At 35.7% G+C, this 7,556-nt stretch overlaps 1 long non-coding RNA gene and 4 other non-coding genes across 5 annotated transcripts; all 5 read right to left on the bottom strand.

Annotated features, from left to right (window-relative positions):
- Positions 1-427: 427 nt before the first annotated feature.
- LOC113325606 lies at positions 428-536 on the bottom strand. The gene has a single exon (XR_003348068.1). It is a non-coding gene; the product is annotated as a small nucleolar RNA Z103 (small nucleolar RNA).
- A 197-nt stretch (positions 537-733) lies between these two features.
- On the bottom strand, positions 734-816 carry LOC113325615. The gene has a single exon (XR_003348076.1). It is a non-coding gene; the product is annotated as a small nucleolar RNA R11/Z151 (small nucleolar RNA).
- Positions 817-957: 141 nt separating this feature from the next.
- LOC113325637 lies at positions 958-1,099 on the bottom strand. The gene has a single exon (XR_003348093.1). It is a non-coding gene; the product is annotated as a small nucleolar RNA snoR134 (small nucleolar RNA).
- Positions 1,100-1,185: 86 nt separating this feature from the next.
- LOC113325663 lies at positions 1,186-1,267 on the bottom strand. The gene has a single exon (XR_003348115.1). It is a non-coding gene; the product is annotated as a small nucleolar RNA SNORD25 (small nucleolar RNA).
- A 4,696-nt stretch (positions 1,268-5,963) lies between these two features.
- On the bottom strand, positions 5,964-7,123 carry LOC113321664. The gene is made up of 4 exons (XR_003346822.1): positions 7,032-7,123; positions 6,783-6,920; positions 6,549-6,657; positions 5,964-6,091 (listed from the first exon to the last, which is right to left on the bottom strand). It is a non-coding gene; the product is annotated as an uncharacterized LOC113321664 (long non-coding RNA).
- Between the last annotated feature and the right edge of the window lie 433 nt (positions 7,124-7,556).

Here is a 7,556-nt window from a genome sequence, read left to right as displayed (position 1 = left end):
TAAGTCCTTGCAACTTCCCCAGACTCCCATTTTGTCTTCTTATGAGCCCTCAATCAATAAACAGGACCCCCCCTTGAAAACCATCTTACCAAGGGTTGACCTCAATGGAACCTTAACAATGAACAGGGTAAGCAACTTTTAAAATCTCTCCCCCCGAGAACATTTGATTAGGTACCAACTGAAAATCAGATAAACTGGAAGAATATCATCACACACGGTAAATGCATTTCTAAGAAACAAAACAAGCACAAGCTCTTAGGCAGCAGGCAACTGCAAATGTACTTGAGAAACAAGCCTTAGATTTGTCATCACTAATAATCAACAGAAAAACTCATTTTTCAACAAAAGACAAATTCCTTCTTTCAAATTGTGAGGGAAGAGATCAAACCTAAGAAATAGCTAAAAACAATGGTTGGGAGGAGTAGAGATGGATCAGAGTACTGGCTTGGAAAACCTCTTCTGTTGAAAAAGATATTTAAACAAAACGCACATTATAATCTTAGTTGATCAGCTGGGGAAAGGATCATCACTTCCATCGTCTTTATTCTATTCACAAAAACAATCCAAACCCAAATGCGACACAGTACGAACCACAAAATAGCAAGAGAAAAACCGTTTTAGTTTTACCAAAATATACAAACATCTAGAATGCGTAGAGCAAAATAAAGCTAATTGGTAACGATGACAAAATCTCACTGAAATTCGCTGGAAATAGATCAATAAGAAAAGATATAGGCTTCAGTGTGTGTAACATTCAGATCATTGATAAAATCTCACTGAAATCCGCTAAGATATAAAATTTATCATCATTAGCCTTCAAATCTTATCTGATCTATTGATGTGCATTTGATATATAATCAAATCAAACCAGGCCCAGAATACATGATTAGATAAAACCTTAACAATGAACTGACGACGAATAAGCAACTTTTAACACTACTCTCTAGGACAATAAGGAAATGTGGCAGTTATTTTGACACAAATAAGCTGTTGAAGAAACTCAGCAAACCTGCAACACTAAAAGGCACAAATTTAGCATGAGCATTGGGGCTTTTTTCTTCATTGCATATGTCAGAGAAGCCCGGGGTGCAACATGCAGACAATACATGGAAAAAATAACAGATGCAATAAGCGAAAAATATAAAACAAACAAAGCAAGAAAAAAAAAAGCTTGAAATAACTACAAATGCCTCAGCCCCTTAGATGTTCAAATTGTGCGGTCATCTCCGCAATCATTACAGGTCTATGTGTAGTCATCATCGGCATCAATACTTGGTTTGCTCCAATCCATAAGAGAGAATTTATGGTAAATCTTCCTCTCGGCTCTCGAGGACATTTTAAGTAGCTAGAAATATTACTACAGTGAATACAAACATCAAATTATGATAATTACAATCCATCATCGCTCATACTTAACAATCAACAGTGGAATTCCAAATCAGGACCTATGTAAGAACATGACTTAACAATCAACAGTTAACTCTTCAGGGCCAAAGTAAGATTTTACAAAATAAATCCGTTCCAAATAACACACACAACAGAAGAAATGAAACAAGCACCCCCTCCAATACTATTCAAAAGAGATTGAATTCATAAAAAAACAGTCCAAATTTCAGAAGCACTTCCAAATAGGGATTTTCAACCTAGAATTAGAAAAAACAGAATGAAAATCAATGGAATATGAGACAACCTGAGATGGAGATCTTTCGACCACCATCAACATTTCAAGTTTAATTCTACTCAGTGGACTTTTAACAGACATATTACAGGTTTCTCCGATCTATGAAAATGGAGAACATATAAATGAAAATCAGATAAAACTGGAAACATACACAGTAAGATAGCATAACGCACGGTGAATACAAACATGAATTTACACAATAACTTCTTCAATCATCTCCTTATCTATGCAGCTGTTCATCTGATTTTGAATTTGTTCATACTCACAAAGCATTATGAAATTTGCCTCCTCACCTAATTTGGTACTCATTTCCAGATAAATCATCATTCAACTTCAAATCAAAAACACATCAAACAACAGAATGAAAATCAAACCAGAAAACTAATAATCAAATATGAAGAAGAAGAAGAAATGAGGGTTTCTGGATCTAGAGTTGGTAGTCGGTTTTCGGTACTTTAACTTGAATTAGTCTCTAACCACATGATAATTCGCGTTAGTCCCTAACCACATGGTAATTCACGTTGATGTGCTTATACCTGGACGCAAAAAGATAAGTCGTTATATTTTTATTCATAAAACCAAATTTAACTGTTCAAGTTTGATGTGCCCGATTTTAGATTTTGGTTCATAAAATCAAATCTGGCTCATATTTCATGCGCACAATAAAACTAAAAATTTTGTATGCCCAAGCATTGGGCACTCCATACATGATTCAACATCATGCTCAAATGCACCATTGAACATTACCTTGATTTAAGGGACCTAGCCGCGATCTTTCATTGTTGAATCTTGAATTCAAGCACCATACTGATTAGACTTGGATTGTTTGGGTATCAGAAATAGAAAAACTTGTACCTTTTCAAAACCAGGAGTCGTAAGCAAAAACATTCTTTGGAAAAAGTTAAATTTTTGGTTATTAGAAGTCACAACTAATTCCTGATCACTTTTATGCTTCCAGAGTTGAAAAGATAATTTCTTAAATGGTATCCAAACAAGCTAAGAAAAATTGGTAATCGGTTTGTGCAGGACCATCTGAATGGCTCCGGCCTCCTGACGTCATCTTTTGAATGTTGAGGTTGACAACTATTAATGCTATAAATGTCATACTTAAAACATATGTTTGTATCAGAAATTTATGTTGTTCAAATGATTTTAGGGAACTACCTCATAGCAAAGGCTATGGGTAGTCTCCGTTTGGAGACTAACTCGCTCATATGATGGACCCCTCGCTCATATGAACGAGTGAATCCACTATGGGCAAAAAAAAGAGCACTACACGGGAGACGGTCTCCCGTGAAAAAAGAAAATTGAAGCCAAATGGGGGACAGTTCCCCGTTAATAAAAAATAATTCAAAATTTAATAGTAAAATAATAATGGGAGGGAAAACTTTAAATTTGAAAAGCAGAATTTAAGCATTCACGGGGGACTGTCCCCCGTGAGATAGTGAAAAACAATATGGATGGGGGACTGTCCCCCGTCCAACCCAATTTTTTTGGTACACGGGGGACTGTCCCCCGTGTAGCTTTATTTTCTCAGACGGAGGACAGTCCCCCGTCTAGTGTTAAACTACCAACTACTCGTTCATATGAACGAGTGTATGAACGTGTTGGGGGTGGAACTGGGGTAAAAACTACCCATAAAAGCCTCTAACTAGAACAAATTGGTAGTGCACTCTTTCAAATGGAAGAGTGACACTACCCATAGGATTTTCTCTTAAGATGCTCCTCCTTAACAACCGAAAGAATAAAATGTTTTCATGGTTTTTGAAACATTCTAAAATACCTTATATGTTGTTCTCTCTGTTTGGGCCCATTGTTCGGGTTAAAATCTTTAGCTAATTCAATGCTCCCTTCATCCCACCCAATTTGGTCTGTTTTTAGTTTTCACAATTCTTAAGGCAAGGAACAAAAAGGAGTGTTGTTCTCCGATTATACCCTTATGAAAAATAGTGAAATTTAGAAATGACGTATCTCTCAAATTATCCTAAATGACATTTGTAAACTGTATAAGCATTTTAAAGCACCTATATAACAAATATATACATGACTAACAAACTATACATATTTTTTGTAATAACATTTAGCAAAAATAATGAATTAAAAGTTGAATCTCTCTTGTAGAAGTTGGGAACTGCTGAATTGCAGGTAGGCTTTAGTTATATTTGTAATTTGATTATGAAGTTTTATTTTGAGAATTGTATTAATTTATAGAATTCTGTTTAAATAAATTGAAATTGAAATATAGTTAAGAGTTTCAGGTGTGTGAGAACCTTTGGTCTGTCTGACTGAACTTGTTCAGTCTGACTCATTTTGCTTAGCTGACTCAGTTCTTCTGACTGAATCGAGTTTCCATTGTTGAACCGAGTCGAATCAGTTTGACTCACTGGATCACCAGACCCGAGTCATTGACCAGTTGACCTTGACTAGACTCTGACCTGGACTTCGACATTGACTGTTAGTTGACCCTTGACCGTTAGTTCGACAGTTAGTGACTGTTAGTTGACTTTATTGGACTTGGGATTAGGGCAGTTTTCTTAATTAGATGTTTTGGACCTCTTGTGGTCCGAATTAGACTTTGCACTACGGGGAAAACATCGATCAACTACACCAAAAAACAGTTGTCGTACGATATACGACGACGGATATCTATGGGTTGCACAAGGGGGTTGTAGAAAGTCTTCAATTCTTTACAACTCGTCAATACTAGTCATAAATACGGTTGTCGTTCCATTGTATACCACGCTTTTTTCAGTTGTGAATGTTTTTCGAAATTTCCTCTTAATGCCTAACACAACTCATACCTGGGTTGTGAAAATAACTCTTATACTACACTTGTTTGGATTGTAGAAATTTCTTTGACAACTATGGTTAGAGTTGTATGTGAATTCTTTGACAACAGTTGTTTGAGTTGTATGTCACTTATTTGACAACAATGGTTAGAGTTGCATGTCATCTCATTGACAACTTCTGCTTTAATTGTATGTCACTTTTTTGATAACTTTGGTTTGAATTGTTTGTCACTTCTTTGACAACTATGGGAAGAGTTACATGTCATTTCTTTGACAACTCTAATTCTGAGTTGTGGTACATATTCAATTTGGAAAAAAAAAAAATTGATAATTTAAATACAAAATTAAATTTGTAATACTTTAGATCAGATTTCCAATTATAATCACTATTGTTTGTTACTATAGAAGATCAGTTTTACATAACTTCGACACTAAAAAAAAAATCTAATAACACTTCTGTTTTAACAAAACCCTTCTAGCTATTCTTTCTCAGCTTCAAAAATCATCTATTAACCCTTGGAATCCTACTGTGGGTGAGATTGTGACAGCAAGCTTCATCTCCAATGGCATAATCTCTGTAAAACAAAAGTGAAAACTTAATTGAGTATACCAAGATCACAATCAAATATGAAAAGTAAAGAGTTACATAATGCGCCAGAATCATGTTATACTAGAGATATGTATACCTAGAGAACTGGTTTGGAACCATGTTATACTCCAATAGACTTAGAAAAAAATGGAACAAAGAGCCACACCAATAGCTAGTAACAAAGCTAAGTAATGCAGGCACCAGAAGGTGACAAATAAAACAGCACACTCTAAGACTAATCCCTACAAATTCTAGCCTAACACAATATCAACCTGTAAAATGAAATCCTGCCAATTTCTTAATCTCCCTATAATTCACCATTCCATATCAAATTCAATGTTTCTCCCAAAAATGTAGCTCCAAGGACATGAAATTCTATCCAATTCAACCTAATTCCGAGCTAAAACTTCAATACCCCGATTTTAACAACACAAAAGTATTAGTCTCCCTCCCACTCAATATATTACATTTAGTTAGTAAACCAAATAGATTGGCCGTTATATACATCACCCATTCCATCCTGATAACTAATCAGCTTTCCTTGACACACTGGACTTTAATATTGAGCTCACTCCAACTATTAATATACCCTAACATAAAATTGTCTGCCAATTGAACTTTCAACACAGCCAAAATGCATTTACCTTGTAGATCGTATGATAGAATACTTCCAGCAACCTGAGCTCCGCGCTGGGATGGGACATTCGACCTGTTTCACAGCTGCAAAAGTTAGTTGGTAAGTTGAGAGTATCCACAGCCCGTAGAATTTCAAGTAAAATGGAAAACCAACTAGAAACATGCTTCAACTTGTAGAGAAAATGACAATAAAATTCTGAATGTATGGTATTTCTAAAAGAAGTAGAAACAGGAATGTATGTTACCTTTGTTTTCAGGTCGTTAATGGCATCTCCAACAGTGCTTTGCTTCGGCAACCTGATCTGCAGTAACTCCATTTGCTGCGGATCTACCCAGAACAGATCGCAATTTCTGACTTCTTTCAGATGGTGGAACTTTATCAAAATCTGCTCCTTCCTAAATCATGCACATACAACGATTATGTAAGAAGAAGGCAAGGATTAATTTCGAGATGAGAACTATATAATCTTGCAGATTGGGAATTTTTTTGGAGGAATTGAGAGTTGACTTAGCCATATTGGCAAGTTCCACCAAGCAGCAAGGCATGAAGTGCCTACAAGAAAAAGCTCTCTCTCTAATTCGACAATTTTTTTTCTCTACAACTGAGAGCCTCTTGAAGATGCTCTCTGAGAACAAATTTTCCCACAACACAAGCATGTATCATCCATACAGGTGGGACTTTACTTAGTGAAACACAAGCAGGTAGGTTATTTCAACCAAACTTTATCTTAGTGAAACAAATTGAACTTCACTAACTTGGGACTTTACGGAGGAATTTTGTTAATCTTGGATCATCAAACTAGCAAAGTCCTACTACAAAGTTTAGAACCATCAAAGAAGTACGGAAGCTAACCTTTTCTCTGGCCATGAGTTACCCTAGCGGACTTGACCTGTAGCAATGCAACCTGTACAGCCTTACTCCCACCAATAAAATTTGGATGTGAAGTATTTATATAGTCCATCTGCAAAATAAAATTAACCAAATTAAGATGTACACACGAGCAACACAGCAAAAAATTAATTTGGGGATAAATAGTGAGAGCTTTTAGAATTTAGAGGCAGCGAATGCACTTGAATGTCAGCATACCTCCATGTCAATTATGTGCTTAATCACTATCTCGGAAGGCTCGAGTCCGTCTCGTAGAAATTCTCCAATAACTTTATCCATGCGCTTTTTCAGCACATGAAGCCGCTGCAGCTCGTTGCCCATACAACTATGACTTATCTGAAATAGAAAAACAAAATCAGTTATTCACATTTCAATGGTGACATGAAGGCTTAATAGCACCAGATTAAACTGTCTCATACGTGAGAATAAAGACGATGTGTGCTGTACCTTTATTAACTCATCATAAACAAAATCCCGCACATTGAAGACTTGGATCTTGCAAACGTTCGATCTGCTTCCGAACAAGAACTTCAAATGGCACCATTGAGTGAGGGTTTTTTTTCCCGAGGGAGGGGAAGATGAGAAACGAGAAAAAGTGAGTGAAGGTAAGTGAGAGAATTTTTTTTTTCTTTTTATCTAAAAGAATTCGAACGGATAAGATATGGTATGATGAAGTCATACAGATTATGAAAATATTTGGACGGTATAGATTTAAGTTATGAGTGTTATACGGATCAAGGCAAGTGTGTTTTCTTTGTGCTTTCTCTTTGTGTTAACAAAACTAGTCATAAAAATCCAAAGTGACCAAACTTGTGGTACAAAAAACTCACTCTAATGTTGGGATTCATTAAAACTCCATCTTAAATTAAATTATACAAAACCCCAAAATTTTAAAAAATTGATACAAAAACCCCAAATTTCAAAATTGGTTTCATCAAATTTTATGATGAAACCAAAAATTGGTTTCGTCAA

This window comes from Papaver somniferum, chromosome 11 (assembly GCF_003573695.1).
Source record: "Papaver somniferum cultivar HN1 chromosome 11, ASM357369v1, whole genome shotgun sequence".
NCBI classification, from domain to species: Eukaryota; Viridiplantae; Streptophyta; class Magnoliopsida; order Ranunculales; family Papaveraceae; genus Papaver; species Papaver somniferum.
The sequence above is the reverse complement of the archived record's forward strand: the minus strand, read 5'-3'. Positions and strand labels throughout refer to the sequence as shown.